Genomic DNA, 20,565 nt, shown 5'->3' on the forward strand with positions numbered 1-20,565 from the left:
TATTTTAGAGGTAAATGCCACGAAGAAAATAAAATAGGAAGTGAGAGCTAATCGAGATAAAACTTTTCTAAAGAAGTAATTTTTAAGCTGGGTCTAAAATAATGAACAACAACACAAGCAAGCAAAGATTTCAGGGAAACATATTCCCAGCAGATGGAACAACTGCCAAGGCCCTGAGGCAATAGGTCTTCTGCCTCAGATGTCCAGCTCCTTCCCAATTTCTCTCTCTTTTAAAAACTTCAGGTAAAAATAACTAAAACAACCTGAAAATATCACCCTTTAGAGAGGTCCTTATTGTTTACCAGGATAAAATAATTTAATACAAAAGGGAAAACTCCAAAAGTAAAATTCCTCCAGGGGACACATTCAAGAAGTAGTGGGCATCTCTCTGTGTCCAAGAAGAACATTCTGATGTAGGCAATGGCTAGCCAGTTCCACCCAGTCCTCCTCAAGATTCTCAGTGAAAGATGTACTTTGGTGCCAGTTTTTCACATTGAAGTAGGAACTGAAGAACTGAGTAAGACACCATATCTTTTTCCAGCACAAAAATTTCCCATTGCACCAATTTGCCATTCTCCAATGTTTTGAGAGTTGGATTTTTGGAACTGAGACTACATTTCCCTGTGGTAACAATAATATAATTGTAAAGTAGAGCCCTAAGCGAGTCTACAAAAGCCTACCGACTTAAAATGCTGCTCATCTTCTGTAAATTAGCAATGGAAAATAGAATTTTGTCACACTACTGGGAAATCAATAAAAAAAATTGAGTGAAGAAGAATTTATCTTGAATGGCATTGCATAAAGAAAGTCGGATTTAAGAAGAATTCTTAAGAAGGAAGATTTTGAAGAGAGTTTTTTCACAACTTCTTAAAATTCTGATGTATGACAGGATTTGTTGATGGGTTATGCCTAATTTTACTTCATAAACTTTGGCTTGCTTTATTCTTGGTATAGTTGCAATACTGGGTTTTTTTCTGATGCATAATCACCTATGATTAGAGACAAATGACTTAAGTCTCTTCTTAAGGTTGTGATCATATTAAGAACTCATGCAAGGTGGAGAGAGAGTGGGGATGAGAGAAATGAGGAAGCTCTAAGTCAGTAGTCTTCAAAGTTTTGCATGCATCAGAATCACCTGAAGGACTTGTTGAAACAGAATGCTGAGCTTCATGCCACGCCATCTCATCAATGAGGCTGGGGTGAGGCAGATAATTTGCATTTCTAACAAATTCTCAGGTAATGGTGATGCTGTTAATCCAGGGATGGCACTGTGAAAACCACTGTTTTAAACACAAACAAAGCCAGAAACAAAATTGAAATCTTGCAGCAGGCACTGCTGTTGTCCCTGCAAGGTTGCACATTGCCCTGATGTTTAGGGATGCTGTGTTATTGACTGATCACTAATAACAATTGTGGTTGTGTTGGGAAGGACCAATTTGTCAGAAAGCAGACTTTTCCAATGTTTTGAGGTGTCAGAAAGCAGGTGCAAGGATTAATAATTCTTCCTGGTTTTGTAAGATTCTTCTTCTTCTAGTATAAAAAATAATTTCTGGGACCACCTGAAGAAATGTTAGAAGCTGAGACCACAAACACACTGCCTGAACGGTGTTGTTTTGTAGCTTACTCAGCAAATAATATTCAGTGTCTACTAGTTGCAAAACACTGAGATAAATAGGACATATGGGAGGAAAGAAAATGATTTAATCTAAAGGGACACACAGTCATGCACCTGAATAGCTAATATAAAAGTATCCTAAACATATCCTAAGAGTATTACAAATAAAATGCAATGAGAGTTTGAAGGTGGGAAGGATACTACTACCTGGAGAAACAGGTCAAGATTTGGGCATGACCTTGAGCAATAGATAAGATTAGGGGTTTGGGAAATTGTGGGTAATAACATAAGGAAGGAATGACAGAAGGAAAACAAATGTCCAGGAAGAGAGAACTATGTGAATAAAAGTTATACAGATGAAGGTGGGACTTGGATCTGGGGGCAATGAGAAATTCAGAAAGCTGGAGCACAGACCACAAGAAAATGGGCAAGGAAGACAGGAGAGACAGGCCAGCACTAGATCATAGTGGTCCTCAAATAGCAGGCAAAAACGATTGGACATTGACCAGGTATTGGGGAACTTTGAATGCTTTTGACAAGACTGATCATTTGGAGCTATAGATTAGGATATTTGATTGGGCAGCAGAAAATTGGGATGCTACTCTTGTAGCCCTGGTCTAAGGAAAGACGCCAGGGTAGGGGAGCAATGAGAAAAAGGAGGAGAGAGTTGATGGATAAAGTAAGGAAAAATCATCATTACCCCATAACACAGGGGTCCTGCGAAGGACTGGTACTGGTCTGTGGCCATGAAGAACCCAGCCACACAGCAGGAGGTAAGCAGCAGGTGAGTGAGCAAAGCTTCATCTGTATTTACAGCCGCTCCCCATCACACATTACTGCCCAAGCTCTGCCTCCTGTCGGATCAGCTGCGGCATTAGATTCTCATAGGAGCATGAATCCTATTGTGAGCTGCACATAAAAGGGATCTAGGTTGTATGCTCCTTATGAGAATCTAACGCCTGATAGATCTGTCACTGTCTCCCATCATCCGCATATGGGACCGTCTAGTTGCAGGAAAATGAGCTCAGGGCTCCACTGATTCTACATTATGGTGGGTTATATAATTATTTCATTATATATTACAATGTAATAATAATAGAAATAAAGTGCACAGTAAATGTAATGTTCTTGAATGATCCTGAAACCATCCCCACCTACCTCCACCCCTTCCATGGAAAAACTGTCTTCCACGAAACTAGTCCCTGGTGCCAAAGATGTTGGGGACCACTGCTGTAACATATTTGAGGTCAAGAATAAAAATGAAAGAGAGCCAGGCGCGGTGGCTCACGCCTGTAATCCCAGCACTTTGGGAGGCTGAGGCGGGTGGATCACGAGGTCAGGAGATCAAGACCATCCTGGCCAACATGGTGAAACCCCATCTCTACTAAAAAATACAAAAAATTAGCCAGGCATGGTGGCAGGCACCTGTAGTCCCAGCTACTTGGGAGGCTGAGGCAGGAAAATGGCGTGAACCCAGGAGGTGCAGCTTGCAGTGAGCCGAGACTGCGCCACTGCACTCCAGCCTGGGTGACAGAGCCAGACTCCATCTCAATTAAAAAAAAAAATGAAAGAGAAAGAAGATAAAGATAACTCTGAACCTTAGTGACTGGACAAACAGTAGCGTCTCTAAGGGATGTGGAAAGTTCTAAGGAATAATCTAATATTAAGAGAATGACTATACTTTATAGGTATCACAGATTCTTACACCATGAGTAAGGTGGAAACTTTGTTATAAAATCCCAACTTTGCCTAGCCTCATTAATAAGTCCCCTTTGCCTTTGGCCAACAACCCTTGGCATTAATGGTCACCATTTTTGTAAGCACAATTCTTAAATACACATGTGAAAGTGTAAACATAAAGCTGAAGCAGTGTCAAGAAGCGGTACTTAGCCTTACGACGTATAACACAATCTGATATTTCGTATTCTATTCTGTTTCACTTTTTAAAAATACTCATTACAACCACCAAATTGATTTCATGGCCCACAGATAGGTTGTATCCCAAAGTCCAAAAAACACTCTCCTAACCTAAACTATAAGACTTAGCAATTATGTAGGCGATATAGAAAAGGGAAGAGCTACTTTTAACAGATGTAAGGGGCAAAAATGTGGAACCAATACATTCTTCTTATTCTCAAGGATATTTTAGACTACTTTTCCAAAAATGCAAGATATCTATAAACATAAAGCTTTAAAATAATGGCTAACTACTCCATTGAAGAGAAAGAGAGTGCTTCTGTATCTATTTTAACAAGATACTTAAAGTATTGGACACAGTTCATTTGTGGACATTATGAAAATTTAGTTCTATATATGAAAACCCATATTTATAACCTAATAAATTAAGGTGGAGGAGGCTAAGGATTCACATTTCAAAGGCAACCTTAACTCTATGAAAGGATCTTTTCAATAAGTTTAAATATAAATAATTCTCTTAATGCACTTAAGTCACTAATCAAATTAACTAGCCACTAGACAGAACCAGCTAAAGAAGAACTAGGTTAAATACCACTGCCATTTCTTTTCATCAGAAATAGAGAGCATTGAAACAGGAAAGACGTTCAAAGGAAAGATGTGTCAATTTGTAGAACTGTTATTTATACCCAACTTTTGAAAGTATCTCTTGTCTATCAGAGTAAGGGAAGCAGATGGCAGCCAGCAAAGATAGGATGTGCCTTGTCCTTCAATTAAGCCTGACTTGAGGGGCAAGTGCTGCCATGGACGAGCTGGAGGTACTGCTTTTCCACTCACCAGCTTTTGTTAGCCATAATTCATCACTTTAATGAAACAGACTCTACATGTGCATTTCCCTGGAGGAGGACAGAAAAACACAGTGGACTGGCTTGTCACAACCAACTCATACGCTATTTATAAGAAAGAATAAAAACTGACCTAAAGTGGGCATTACTATGCATCCTACAGTGCTAAGTACTTTCACAAATGTGATCCTCTAACAACCCAAACAGGCGATCATATTATCCCCAGGCGGATAAATTGGAACTCCAAGAAGTTAAATAACGTCCCCAAAGCCAAACAGCTGGGAAATACAGAGCTGAGATTTGAGGTAAGATTCCTGTTGAGCAAGTGACACCTGTTGTCTACTATCGGAAGCAGCAATCCTAGGATGTCAATCTACTGCATGGTTTCCAGGTGTCAGGGTTACCAAAAAAAAAAACATGACTTACACAGGCACTGGATAGAACGACTTTATCCACAGAGAAAAGAGATAGAGCTAGATCAGCTTCAATAATGAGCCTGTCTCTCCCACGGCCAGTGGGTCTTGCCCGGCAACCAACACAGGGAGGTGGTCTATATGCATCCCTCCTGTACTGCAGCAAAAGACCCCCTTCCCTCCCCACCAGAACAGATCTGGCCATGGGGTTGGCCAGATGCCATATGACACACACGCTTAAGCAGAACAAAGAAGTATTCACTGAGCATGAACAGGGAAAAATATTTCCAAGCAAAAAGATATGCGTAGCACAGGCTGTGAGGCCTCTTTATCTCTGCAGGGAAATGCTGTAGGCCCACAGCTACTGTCATGCAGCCATGCTAGGGGCCACAAGCTGTGCACGACTGCTTTCCGTAACAGTAACAAACTTTCTTAACTTGCCCCAATAAGAAATAAGAGGAAACTCGCAAAAGAGCAGGACAATCGGTCTCCAGTGTAGTTCTTTTATGTAGCTTTATTCAAACAGGTAATCAGCTTCAGAGTGTATGTTTGAATATACAATATATACAGCAGGAGAGGCAATCAAGACTTTCAACAATAAATCATCCCAGATGCTGGGCTATTGAGATTGTTTTCCCCATTTCTTCCACCCCTGAATCTGTCTACCTCCCTGCACCTTTTGGTTTTCATTTCTTTCCATCAGTAGCCATGGTAACACCCAAAGATAAAACACAAGCAGGAGATTCTTGCAAGTATCTTGAAACGTGGAATCTTGCCTGCGTTTTTCATCAGGATAATATTGTGTACCACACAAACAAAGCAGCTCCCTTCTCATCCTTTCTCATTCATTTCCCACCCACTCAGTGGCAGCCAAGACCATTCATGAAGCTTATGAGATGACTGTCTGGTACATTTGTATTCATAAACTTGCAGATCAGTCTTTCAATGTGCAAAAAATGGTTGAGCTGGAAGCTGTTGGTTTTATCTCACCACTCCCAATTAACCTTTACCTAAGAACTAGGCATTAGCCAGAAATGAACTTTTCTGTGAGATATTCTATTTATTATTCATCTTAATCAGAGGTGACTTTTTAAATTGTGACACTCCCTCTGGCTTCCCATAGACGTTGAATATTCAATGAAATTTCACCACAATGGGGCTCTTCTGAATTTCTCTGCTAGATTGTGAGTACTGAGGGATATAAGAGTGGAATCTAAAAACGGGCTTGGTTTTTTACCTAAAATCAGTCTTGATTAGATTCACAAATACCTGGGTTCACCCAGCCAGAGTACCTAATTATTGATTGCACGGATATAAATCAGAGGCAATTACAAAACAATGATCATCTGTCTGGAGCGCATTAAAACATGAAAGGTTTGCAGAGACGAATACAGTGTGGATGGGTGTATATATATATATATATATATATATATATATATATATATATATTTGAGAATGTGCATAAAAACGGCACAGTCTTTTAAAACTTTTATTATATTTTAAATTGCCTGATTGGGTGCTGATGGTTATTATTTAAAATTATTGATTTTTTCTTGCTTTTTCTTTAAAAATACTAGTGACTTTCTAGTGGACTGTAAACCCTAAGCAGAATTTACATCATCAAGACCTGAAAACACACTGAACTTATAGCTCCTTGACCTCCTCAATTTTAACAACAGATATTTTGTGAGTGCCTATTATGTTACAGCCCACAGATGCTTTCCATGTAATATCTCCTTCATTCTTCCCACAATCTTCTGTGTTGTGGATTTTTAGTCCCATTTTATGATAGCAGAAATTGAGGGTCAGAGAAATTAAATAACTTACCTGAAGTCACACAGCTTATAGGTAGCAAAGCAGGAGGGTGCCCAGGCTTGTGACTGCCCCACACCGCCTCCTTGTGACTTCGTGTCAATTACTCAGAGCTTCAATCACCTGTCAACCCATGAGCATTGGAAGACATTCTACTACGAGCCTGCCTTCTGACCACCACTCTTATCTTTGCATTTCTTCTATTAAGTCTTCTGGCTCCTTATCTCCTCTTTTTTATAATCCATCATCATCTTTAGCATAAATTCCTTCCTAGCTCAGCCATTTCAGCCTTTTGCTCAGGCCACACTTTGATTCCTGCAAATTTGCTTTCAATTCTTCATCTCTACCCATCTTGTGACTCATCTAAACCCTATACATAGAGTCATTAACGAGCCACGAAGAAAGCCAAGAACGCAAGTGGATTATTTGTCCACAGGGCAATGCTAATCAACCTCAGTTAAGTTTTCATTATTTCTTGGTGAGCCTTTAATACATCCCAATTTGATTCTCTATCACATTCCTGAAGCTCTATTCCAAACCTTTGACCCTCAAACTCCTAAACACAGTCTGTCGAATCTTTATCTCAAAATTTTCTCACATTCCTTTGTTCTAGAGGGACTGAGGCCCTTTAGCATCAAACCCACAGCTCGCTCTTCTTCCATCCCAATCATTTCTTTCTCTTGCTTTCATCTTAGGGGGAGAGAATCCCTTCATCTCAGAATCTGTACCATCATGCGTCACTTTTGGTCAAAAGGAAATAATTATTTTGATCCTGATTCAAACAAACTATATGTAAAAAGACATCTGGAGATAACTGAGGAAAATTAAACGATGTCTGGATACTGTATTACAGTGAGAAATGGACGTTAACTTGTTAGGTCTGATAATAGCATTGTGGTTATGAAAACCAAGGATCTTATTAGTTAAGAGGTGCATACCAAATTATTACCAGTGAAAAGGCACACAGCATCTGGAATTTGTTCCAAATGCTTTGGTGACTTTTTGTTCCAATGTAGGGAATAGATGAAACAAGCTTTAGGAAATGTTGGTAATTGTCAGAACTGTGTGATGGGTAGCTAGAAAATAATAGATTCTCTCTAATCTTGTGTATATTGGAAAATATCATTCTAAAAATTTGAAAAGCCAAAGCAATTGAAAGTCTTTTTAAAATCATTATTAAAAAATTATTCTTTCTCTAAAATCTTAAATCACCTTCTATTGGATTATTACCCCTCCTGCTGCTTTGAAACAAGCTCTGGCCTCTTCTGTCCTAACCTTCCCTGAATAGCACTGTTTCTGGAAACTATAACTATCTTTTTATCTTTTCCAAAATCCTGAAATGCCAAGAAAATAGTTCAGATCATTCTGCCTTTCCAGAATTACATCCAATCCTTATCTCCTCCTGCTCTCACCCCCAGCAATCTGGCTTCAACTGTCGTCACCACCTAGCCAGTTTCAAAATTCTCAGGTGCCATACCACTCATCTCTACATGAACAAGGCTGTTTCTCTGATCTCTCTTTTTTGCAGCCAACCATCTCTCTTCTTATGGATAATTCAAAACTATTTACATTTATTAACTCACATAATCATCCCAACAATGCTATGAGGTAGGTACTACTGTTGTCCCCATTTTAGGTAAGGGGAATATTGATGCAGAGAAAGGTCAAATAATTTGTTCGTGGTCACACGGCTAATGACTGGCAGAGCTGGGAACCTAGGCAGCCCAGCTCCTTTGTCCATGCTCTTAACTATTGTGATGGTTAATTGTAGGTGTCAACTTAACTGGATTAAGGAATACCTAGAGAACTGGTAAAGCCTGGGCGTGTCTGTGAGAGTGCTGTTCTTCCAGAGGACATTGGTGTGTGCATTGGTTGGCTGAGTGGGAATGATCCACCCTCAGTGGGCATCATCCAATCAGCTTGAGGTCCAGAAAGAACAAAAACACAGAAAGAAGGAAAGAAAGAAAGAAAGAAAGAAGGAAAGAAGGAAAGAAAGGAGGGAGGGAGGAAGGAAGGAAGGAAGGGACAGTTTATTATTTTTTTTCTCTCTCTCTCACTCCCCTGGAGATGAGATACTCTTCTCCTCTTGGATATCAGAACTCCAGGCTCTTTGGCCTTTGGTCTCCAGGACTTACATCACCAGCCCCTGGGCTCTCAGGCCTTCAGCATTTGACTGAGAGTTATACCGTCTGCTTCCTGGTTCTGAGGCTTCTGAACTTGAACTGAGCCATCGCACCAACATGCCAGGGTGTCCAGCTTATAGACAGTCTGTCATGGGACTACTCAGCCTCCATAATTGCATGAGCAAATTCCCCTAACAAATGCCCTCATATACCAATCTATTCATCTATTTCCTATTCATTCTGTCTCTCTGGAAAACTTTAATGTAACAATCATACCAAACTGCCTTATTGACATCCAGTGTAGGACTGCTCCTTCTGTTCCATGAGTACAGCCATTGTACAGCCCCTGTGAGTGTACAACGCCACAAGGAGGTGAGCACATTTGGGATTTTAAAGTTCTGTCATAATGTTCTGCTTGCCCAGAAGAATAACCTTTTCACCGTGTTAATGAGACCATCTAATATTCAGCATAGTCAGTGAAATCATTACAACGTGAATTTTATTTTTAATCAATTAGTTGGCAAAATAATCCAAACATGACTAGCTAAGAAACTAAATAGACAAAACAGCTAGTGAATGGACAGGGACTTTATTTCCTGGTGTTTCCTAAAGTCTGGATAAATAGTATCTTTTAGAAATCCTTTGGGAGGCCAAGGCAGGCAGATGGCCTGAGGTCAGGAGTCCGAGACCAGCCTGGCTAACATGGTGAAACCCCATCTCTACTAAAAATACAAAAATTAGCCGGGCAAGGTGGCAGGCACCTGTAATCCCAGCTACTTGGAAGGCTGAGGCAGGAGAATCACTTGAACCTGGGAGGCGGAGGTTGCAGCGAGCCGAGATCACGCCATTGCACTCCAGCCTGGGCAACAAGAGCAAGACTTTGTCTCAAAAAAAAAAAAAAGGAAAGTAAAAGAAAAAGAAATACAGGACAAGTGAAGTATTTTAGGTAATGCTAATGTAGACTATATGAATAATATGTTTGTAAATCTTGTCAATGAAAATATAAATAGATTTTCAATCATCACTTTCATCTAACAATCAGTTTTTCTTTTATTTTCAGCAGCTACTCATGGGCATAAAGTCCAAATTCATTAAGATGGTATAAAAAGCCTTTCATCCTCAAGCCCCACCTACCTGTCCCCACTCAGCCTCTGTCACTGCCAATTCCCAATGTATTCTACACTCTATTTGTGATTTCCTAATGAGCTTTGTAGTTTAAGTCCCTAGGTATTTGCATAGGCTATATATATATATTTTTTTAGAATACATTACCTCCTCCCTATAGACATCTAGAATGCCCCACTGGCCCCAAGTCAGACCAACCCCTTACCCTGGCTCCAGTAGCTCAATCTGCTCTACAGGGATGATTTTACCAAAGCCAGGTGAAACACATTGCCCATTCCTTCTGAATATTTGCAGCCCAGCCTTGGAAAGGCTGGGTATGTGTATGTATATGGTGTATAATCTTTTAGAACTCTCTGTTGTCTCCATCCTCTGGACTCCTAAAGCTCCTCAATATACCCTCATTTGTCCCTATCTCACTTTTCTTGCAATTATTTATGTACACATGCATCTATCTGCCCTACTGTATTTAAAACTTTATGAAGGCATCTGTTATGACTTATTTTTGTTTCTTCATACAAAGTAGACACTCAACTACTCACAAGATCTTGTTGATTGAATTAATAAATCTGTTTCACCTGAGGATTTTCACTCAGCTTCAGTGGGAAAACCGTAGGAATACGATATTCTTTGCCTGTGGTGGTCTTATCTATCAAATCATTAAGAGACCAAATTTAATAAACTGTAACAATGTCATACCAAGATCCACTTGATTCAAATCTGTTTAAAATGTCAATTACAACATACCTTTTGCCAATTCGAAAAAACATTGTCTGGTTTAGTAGATCCAAAAATAAACACAAAAATTTGCTACTTACATTATCAAGTTTATATGGTGTTGATTAATTCAGGTGCTTCTGAAAAGGGTTTCAAAAGTAGATGAATACATCTGATTCAGACTCAGAATGATAAACGTTATGATGAGCATTGTTCTTTAACTTCCCTTCATTCATTTTTAATATCAGTTCATCTCAGGAATATCTGATTTTGTTTATTCTTGCTGTTTGATAATTCTTAAAATTTTATATTTCGAATGCTTGTAACTTCAGTACCATGCCCTCAAGATATTTTTCCAGGCAATCTAAAGGAAAGCGGTTTGTCTCAATATACCTAGAGGGAGACCTGCATCTTATGCCTCTTTATACACCCAGTATACGCCATAGATCCTGGCATCTACTAAGTCCTCAATATGCATTTGTCAAATTGAATTGACCTACACTTCATCTGGAAAGTCCGATGTTTAAATCATTGTCAGTGTTGCTTGGTTTTATTTGGAAGGGGATGGGCTTATGTTTAGGGAACATAATCTCTAGGTCATAACTTTTTAATTTCTCTATTTATTCACATATATTATTACATTAATAGGGTTTCAGCAAACCACAAGAACTTTTCAGATTTTATCATCTAATGCCATCAGTCTTTCTTTTGACAAAGTTAGACATTCACTTCTGATCACACATATTTAGAGAATATTAAATTTCAATAAAGTTGGAGACAAATACTATCAGGTTTTATTAATCATTTCCAAGCTGATACCCCAGGTACTCTGAAAAGACTGTTATTTCTGCCTCCTTTGCTTATTAACTTTAAATCATAGTTTCTTCATTTACATCTGTCTCTTTTTCATTTGTACATGCTGCCAAGTATTAATTATCATTTTTAAAGATTGGAAAAAGAGGAAGTTTTCTTGCACAGAATGATGACCCACGCTTGAAAAGTCATATAGATACAAACACACGGCACAAGCAATAAAAAACTATACCTTATGAAAGTCCTCAGCCAAACCATAAGCATAGAAAGAAGACATTTAATACCAAGTATACTATGAAAAAGAGCCAATGCACAGCTTTCAGAACTTTAATTATGGCCTGTGTCAGGAAAAAATAACTGTTTCCAGGACATTGTGTACCTACTAAAGATTCTAGATGAAATCAGATATATAGGCATTTCTCTGGTAGTTAAAAGAGGTTAGTAACCAAGTACTATGTAATGACATTAATTAAATCCCAATTTCAATCTGCACTAAAACACTGTTCTCCTGAAGCTGTAAATAATGAGAATTGTTCTAAATAGATTAAGTGCACTACACTCCAAGGAAAAACAGAAGTTTGGGCATGTAGTTAGATGCATTGTAAATTAGCTCTTTCAGGAGAAAGAAAAAAGGGAAAAACAAAATAAAGTATTATTAACATCACTAAAATTCACAGATGACAGTACTAATTTCAGTGGATCTCTCATTCATAAATATTTATTAAGCCCTTACTATTTGTATAATGTGGAAACATACAATGCCCAAAGGCCTCAAAGACCTCAGAATCCAATAAAGAAAAAAACACATATATTCAAAAAAGCCATTGTCATGATTATCTACATAGAAAACTTCAAGAAATCTACAAAATAAAAAACTCCAGAACTAATAAGTGAATTTAGCAAGGTCACAAGATATAAGATTCATGCACAAAGCAATTGCATTTCTATACTTATTACAGCCATGGAGAAATCAAAATTTAAAAACACAATACCATTTAAAGTCTCTTCAAAGAAGATGAAATACTCAGGTATAAACCTAACAAGACAAACACAGGATATGTTTGAAGAAAATTACAAAATGCTGATGAAAGAAGTCAAAGAACACCTACATAAATGGAACACATACTGTTCATCGATTGGAAGATTCAACACAGTACTGATGTCAGTTTTTCCTAAATTGATCTGCAATTAATGCCATTTCTATCTAAATTCTAGTAAGATCTTTTGTAGATACAGACAAGCTTATCTGAAACATACACGGGAAGACATAGGCCCTAGAAGAGCTAAAAGAATCTTGAGAAAGAATAAAGCAGGAGGTATCACTTCACCTGATGTGAAGACTTAATATATGGCTACAGTAATCAAGAGAGTTCATATTGGCAAAAGGATACACACATAAATCAATGGAATAGAGAACCCAGAATGAGACCCACGCATATATGAATTACTTTTCTAGGAATCAGTCTCATCCTGTATTTTGGAACTTTCACCTTTTAGAAGTCTTTCCTTATTGTTCATTTTAAATTCCTGATTTTATAAGGTAATGCTTTTACTTCATATTCCAACCTCAATAGAAATCTTAAAAGCTGATTCTTCTACTGTGATATCCCTACTTTGCTTTGAATGTTTTCACTATAATGGGGCCTTATCTAGTTCAACCTCCTCTTCTGAAAGAAAAGAAACCGGAACGTTGACAGGCAATGGGACTTTCCTGAGACCACACAGCTGGACAGAGAAACTGACAGCAGGTCAGAAATGACTGACTGACTGACTGACTGACTGACTGGTGGGTGAAATGGAAGGATTCTAACTTAGAGAGAAACCACTCATATCACATTTGAGTCACTGGTGTGCAGAGGGGAATTCTTTTTTTACATATGATTTTAATTGACACCTAATAATTATACACATTTATGGGATGCAGTGTAATATTCTGATACATGCATATAGTGTGTAATGATCAAATCAGGGTCATTAGCATATCCAGCAGCTCAAATATTTGTCATTTCTTCACATTGGAAACATTCAAAATCCTCTCTTCTAGCTATTTGAACATATACAATAAATTATTGCTAACTATAGTCATCCTACTGTGCTATCACACTAAAACCGTCCTCTTATCTGTGATTTTGTAACTATTAACCAAACCCTCTCTCTGTACTCTCCCTTTACTCCCCTTCCTGGCCTCTAGTAACCACTATTCTACTCCTTACTTCTAAGAGATCAACATTTTTAGCTTCCACATATGAATGAAAACATGTGGTATTTATTTTTCTGTGCCTAACTCATTTAACAACATAATGCCCTCCAGGCTCATCTGTGTTGTTGCAAATGGCAGAATTGTATTCTTTTTAACAGCTGAATAGTATTCCCTCATGTATCTATACCACATTTTCTTTTTCCATTCATCTATTGATAGATACAGGTTGATTCTCTATCTTAACTATTGTGAATAGTGCCATAGTAAACATGGGAGGGCAGATGCTCTTCAACATAACTGATTTTATTTTCTTTGGATATATACCTAGCAGTGGGGTTGCTAAATCATATGGTAGTTCTACTTCTAGTTTTTTTTGAGGAACCTCCATACTGTTTTCCATAATGGCTGTACTAATTTATGTTCCCACTCACAGTATATAAAACTTCCTCTTTCAGAGAGGAGACTTTTGAGCCATGTTGAGGTGGTCTTAAGATTTTAGAAAAGTTGGCGAAAGACACCAGAGGTGCTCTCCAAATGAAAAGCCGTTCAATGTTGCTGAAAGGAAGAAAAGGACAATATTGGGTTGGGATGGTTACATAGATTTCTGGAGGAATTTTTTTTAAACTACATGTAGTGAGAAAGACTTCATCAATATTAAATGCCAAATGAATTGCGTAAGACCTATAAAGTAAAAAAAAGCCAGAAGGACTGAACCCCAGAACCAACTACGGCTTGCAAAAAAAAAAAAAAAAAAAAAAAAAGCAATAACTTTTTCTTTTTTTCTTTTTTTATTTATTTTTCATTTTACTTTAAGTTCTGGGATACATGTGCAGAACATGCAGGTTCGTTACATAGGTATACATGTGCCATGGTGGTTTGCTGCACCTATCAGCCCATCTAGGTTTTAAGCCCCACACGCGTTAGGTATTCGTCCTAATGTTCTCCCTCTCCTTGACTCCCACCCACCAACAGGCCCCGGTGTGCGATGTTCCCCTCCCTGTGTCCGTGTGTTCTCATTATTCAACTTCCACTTATGAGGGAAAACATGCAGTGTTTGTTTTTCTGTTCCTGTGTTAGTTTGCTGAGAATGATGGCTTCCAGCTGCATCCGTGTCCCTACAGAGGACATTAACTCATTCTTTTTTATGGCTGCATAGTGTTCCATGGTGTGTATGTGCCACATTTTCTTTATCCAGTCTATCATTCATGGGCATTTGGGTTGGTTCCAAGTCTTTGCTGTTGTAAATAGTGCTGCAGTAAACATACATGCGCATGTATCTTTATACTAGAATGATTTATAATCCTTTGGGTATATACCGAGTAATGGGATTGCTGGGTCAAATGGTATTTCTGGTTCTAGATCCTTGAGGAATTGCCACACTGTCTTCCACAATGGTTGAACTAATTTACACTCCCACCAACAGTGTAAAAGCGTTCTTATTTCTCCACATCCTCTCCAGCATCTGTTGTTTCCTGACTTTTTAATAATCGCCATTCTAACTGGCACGAGATGGTATCTCATTGTAGTTTTGATTTGTATTTCTCTTTTAAAAAAAACAGCAATAACAATACTTTTTAAAATAAGACATACCTAATAAAAGAAATGGTTTTTTTGAATTATGGGAAAAAAGAATGATAGTTTTATCCATTTCTAAATGCAGATGGTTTTATATTAATTTGACCAGAGGAAGCAAAATCAGCTAGGGCTTCATTTCTGTAGTCTCTGTTGGAGAAATCCATCTTTAGTCTTAAAAGGATAGACAAATATTTTACCAGAAAATAGGACCCAATATGCGCCCATTCTTTCACCCATTCATCCAAAAAAAAAAAATTAGGCTCATACAACACACTAGGTACTTGGCAGGGGTTAGGAAAGTGACATGAACATGGCATGGAAGATTAAAAAATGTGCCAAGGATCTAAAGTTGAACAAAATCAAGTGGCATCTGTTTCCTCAAGAAGGTCAGTTATTTAGCATAAGAGACACATTAATTCAATTGTCACTCAAACAAATGTAAAATTATATTTGTCATGTGTTGCAAAGAAGTATGTGGTGCTATGACAGCATAGATTAGGGAGATTTGATTTAGGGGAGCAAAGGAATGTGAGAAAGTGGTTGGGAAAGACACCCTTGGAGAGGGATGGTTGAGCTGAGACCTGGAATGAGAAGGAGTTAAATTAGGATACAAGCATGGCAGAGAAGAACCTGCCTGGCAGACAGAATTATGAGTGTAGGAGCCTCGTGACAGTGTGAGCAAGGTGTGCCCAAGTACTGAAGGAAGGCCAGCATGGCTGGGCACACAGACGAAGGCAGTGAGATATAACTGCAAAGGAAGGCAAGATAGTTTAGGCAGGGCTTTCTAAGCCATGATCAAGATTTAACTTTTTTCCAGGAACAAAGAGAATTTATCGAAGGAATAGCAGAATCAGATTTGTATCTCAAAAGACCAATATGCCTACCTGACATAGGCTTGGGATACCCACTGAGGAAGTTTTCATTAGTCCAGGTGAGACAGCTGTACCTTAAACTGGTGCAGGAGAGTGGACCTAACAAGAAGGGGAAAATGTGAAGGTATTTTTAGGAAGCATAATCCATTGAACTTTTTGATGAATTGGATAAGAGGGAAGAAGGTGAGTGACTATTTTCTATGGTTCCGGTTTGCAGAAGTGACCAGATGGTGGTGCCCTTTACCAAGCTAAGATACAGCAAAGGTGACCACAGTTGGGGTTGAAAACCATGAGTTCAAGAAAATCATGAATTATGTTTGAGACATCCAAGTGGAGTTGTCAAATTGGCAGTTGGATATGTAATTCTGGCATCCAGAAGCAAGGTTTCAATCAAGGAAGAGATTCTAAGAAAGATTTTGCTGATGATAAGATGTTAATATACACATATGTATATATTCTACACTGGAGACAATTGCATATGTTGTTTTTTCTGTATCCTCAAGTGCAAAAAGAAATTACAAGTATAATCATGTATCTATTGTTTTTTGTATTATAGAAATCAGGCATTAAAGGCCGGGCGCGGTGGCTCACGCCTGTAATCCCAACACTTTGGGAGGCCAAGGTGGGCAGATCACGAGGTCAAGAGATCGAGATCATTATGGTCAACATGGTGAAACCCCGTCTCTACTAAAAATACAAAAATTAGCCGGGTGTGGTGGCGCGACTGTAGTCCCAGCTTCTCAGGAGGCTGAGGCACGAGAATCACTTGAACCGGGGAGGCAGAGTTTGCAGTGAGCAGAAATTGAGCCACTGCACTCCAGCCTGGCAACAGAGCAAGACTCTGTCTAAAAAAAAAAAAAATAAAAAAAAAAAGAAGAAAGAAAGAAATCAGGCATTAAAAAATAAGTACTAAAAGAATGAGAATGGAGAAATATTTTGAAGGGAAAAAGGCTGATCCCACAAACATATGCTGGTGAGGTCAACATTAATCACCAAAAGACTCTAGAACAGATGTGGAATAGTATGATTTGTGAGCTCTTCAAAAAGGAAAACATAATTACTGGGCCAAAATTCAGTTAAACTCATTCTATCCCTTTTTTAAAGAATTATTATTAAAAAGTGGTAGACTTAGGATCTAGACTTCAGCCAGGCATTTGATAAACATTCTAAAATACTGTTATGAACAATATAATAAGCTAGATGATAATATTGTTAGGTGGGTTGACAGCTGGCTCCAAAAAACATGTTTATGGTCCAAGAGGAAGAAAGTAATGGTGATCTGTAGCATTTGTCTACAGTCCTGTCCTTTTTGGCAACACCTGGAGACATTTTTTGTTGTCATGGCTGAGAGTGGGGTTTGAGGGGTGGGAGGAAGAGCAGTACTACTGACATCTACTGGGTAAAAGCCAGAGATCCTGATAAACAGTCCACAGTGCAGAGGACAGGCCACTACTTTGTCCCTCACTGACCAAGAAAGAATTATTCAATTCAAATGTCATTAGGGCCACTGTTCAGAAAACATATTCTAAGTGTTTAAGCGAAGAGATTAGAATAAAGGGTCAAATATAGCATAACTTAATAAAGATAATTATAATATCCTATATTTACTTCCCTCCAGTTACCAACTGTGTAGTAACGGGCAAGGAGCTAGAGGACCTCACTTCTGGTCACTTCCTTCCACTACAGTAAGTGCTGGAAACAATCTTCTTGCTCCAGCTATTCATTCTAAGAATGCAAACTCGTTCCCAGAGACTCACTTACCTTCTTTAAGCTTCTGTTTCTTTCTTTGTGTAAAAAGGAGATTGAACATGATGATATTTATGGAAGGCTGAAAATGACTCCCCAAAAGATACTCACATTCTAATTTCCGGAATCTTATTTGGAAAAAGAGTCATTGCAGATGTGATTGTGATGAATATTGGTGTAGAGATCACCCTAGATCATCTGTATGAGTCTTAAATGTCATCTCACATATCCTATTAAGAGAGAGGCAGAGAGCAATTACACACAGGGAGAAGAGAAGGCAATGTAAACATACAGGCAGAGATTGGAGTGACTTGCTCTCACAAGTCAAAGAATGCTAACAGCCACCAGAAGCAAGAAACAGATTCTTCCCTGGAACCTCTGGAAGGATCGCAGTTATGTCGATGCCTTGCTTTCAGCCCAGTAATATTAAATTCAGACTTCTGGCCTTCAGAACTGTGAGGAAAAACATTTATGTTATTTTAATCCTCCAAGTCTGTGGTAATTTGTTGTAGCAGCCATAGAAGACTAACACAGATTTTGGTGCCAGAAGTGGGATGTTGCTATAACAAATACCTAAAAATAAGGAAATGGTTTTGGAATTAGATACTGCATAGTAACTGGAAGCATTCTGAGGCATGTAATAAGCTGAAGAAAATGGCCTTCCAAAAATATATTCACTTTCAAATTTTTAGGACATGCAAATATTACCTTACATGAAAATCATTGTGATTAAATTAAATATCTGGAAAGGAAGTGTTATTTAGGATTACCTGGGTGGATTGTAAATGCAATCACATGTATCCTTATAAGAGAGAGACAGAGTTTTAGGTCAGACAAACACACAAGAAAGCAATGTAAGGACAGAATAGAGAGATAGATAGCACCAGCCAAGTTTACAGCCACTAGAAGCTGGAAGAGGCAAACAATAAATTCTTCACTGGAGCTTCTGGAGGGAGTGTGGCCCTGCCTACCACCTTGATTTTTGATTTCTGACATATGGAACTGTGAAAGAATAAATTTCTGTTGTTTTAAGTTACCAAATTTATAGTAGTTTTTAGTACAGCCACAGGAAACTAACACTGATTTTGGTACAAGGAGTGAGATGCTGTTACAACAAACACCTAGAAATGTGAAAGTGGCTTTGGGACTGAATAACGGGTGAAGACTGGAAAATTCTTGAGTTGCATGATAGCCAAAGCCTAGATTGCCTTGAACAGACTATTGGTAGAAATACAGATAGAGATATTCCTGGTGAGGGCTCAGAAGGAAATAAGCACAGTATAGAAAGCATTTATCATCTTAGAAAATACATGTGTTATCATAAACAAAGTGTTTGTGGAAATATGAATTTAAAGGTGATTCTGATGAGGGCTCAGAAAGAATGAGAAATATATCCTTGGAAATGGGAAGGGGGTGATCCTTGTTGTATAGGGGCACACGTTTGGCTGTATTGTGTGCTACAGTTATGTAGAAAGCAGAACACGTAGGTGATGAACTTCTCTATTTAGCAGACTAGATTTCCAAAGTGTTAAAGGTGTGGCCTGATATTTTTTTCTTGCTGCCTATAGCAAAATTCAAGAGAAAAGAGATAAATCAAGGACCTGTTATTCAAAACAGAGTCAAGATTCAGTGATTTGGGAAATTCTCAGTCTATCCAGATTGCAAAGGATGCAATAATTAGTAGATTGGCTGTTAGGAAAGCATGCTCTGGCGATAAGGCCAAGGGTGAGAGTGGACAACACGTAATAAAGAGATTCAGCAAGTGATTCATACATCTACTCAACCATCTCAGCAGAAGTCAAGAATAGAGATAGAATTATCCAGGAAAGATCTGCAGGAAACCCTCTGGTCTAATAGTGGGACTCCACATGGCATATATGGGAGAAGGTTTTGGAAATGTTACACCAGCAGAAGCACTGTTAGCATGAACTGAAGGAGACAGAGACAAGATAAAATGAAAGAAGGTTATCAGACTCCCAGAATTTTACAGGCAGGAAATAAGCAGATAAAACCACTGCAAACATGTGCTCTCAGTTAATAAAAAGGAATGATTTCCCCCAAGGACAGAGCTAGACCTGGAGCTTCAGAGCCAGAGGCTGGAGCCACAGGCACAAAGGCAGAGGATGGAGCCGTGGTCCTACAGGGCAGAGCCTCAAGTTGCAGAGGATTGTTCTCATGCCTTATTTTGAATTATCTTGGGATGGTGGTCCCTTTATTCCTTCTATTTTCTCCATTTTGGAATGGAAATATCTGTAACTGTTATCCTATACCTGTCTCATCTTCATATTTTGGAAGCAGATAACTTACTTTCTAATTTCACAGGTAGGTCCACAAACGGAGAGGAAATTTTTCCTGGAATCTTGAGAGGAGAAACTTACCCTAAATTATCCAGGTGGCCTCTAAATGCAATTACGTGTATCCTTATAAGAGAGAGGCAGAGGAAGATTGGGGACAGACCCACACACACAGAGGTGAAAGCCATGTGAAGATGCAGCAGAAAGAGATGCAGCCACAAGCCAGGAAACGCCAACAGCCACCAGAAGCTAGAAGAGGCCAGGAACAGATTCTCCTCTAGAGCCTGGAGAGGGAGTACGTCCCTGAGATTGTTGGCCTCCAGAACTGTAATGGAATAAATTTCTATTCTTTTAAGTCACTGAGTTTGTGTCAGTTTGTTACAGCAGCTACAGGAAACTAATATGGTATTCTACAATTCTAAAAATAAATTCAGGAGCTGTGATGTAATGACAGCAGGCACATAAATAACCTAGGTCTTCAAGTGATGGCAAATTCAGAGTAAT

At 38.6% G+C, this 20,565-nt stretch overlaps 1 long non-coding RNA gene across 1 annotated transcript in view; it reads left to right on the plus strand.

The window, feature by feature from the left end:
- Window positions 1-20,299, plus strand: part of LOC134758717 (uncharacterized) — a 33,623-nt gene extending 13,324 nt beyond the window's left edge. The window contains exons 2-3 of the long non-coding RNA XR_010134190.1: window positions 17,640-17,706; window positions 20,090-20,299. This is a non-coding gene — a long non-coding RNA (uncharacterized lncRNA). The remainder of the gene's footprint in view (window positions 1-17,639; window positions 17,707-20,089) is intronic.
- The last annotated feature ends 266 nt before the right edge of the window (window positions 20,300-20,565 follow it).

The sequence above is a fragment of the Gorilla gorilla genome, chromosome 5 (genome assembly GCF_029281585.2).
Source record: "Gorilla gorilla gorilla isolate KB3781 chromosome 5, NHGRI_mGorGor1-v2.1_pri, whole genome shotgun sequence".
NCBI classification, from domain to species: domain Eukaryota; kingdom Metazoa; phylum Chordata; class Mammalia; order Primates; family Hominidae; genus Gorilla; species Gorilla gorilla.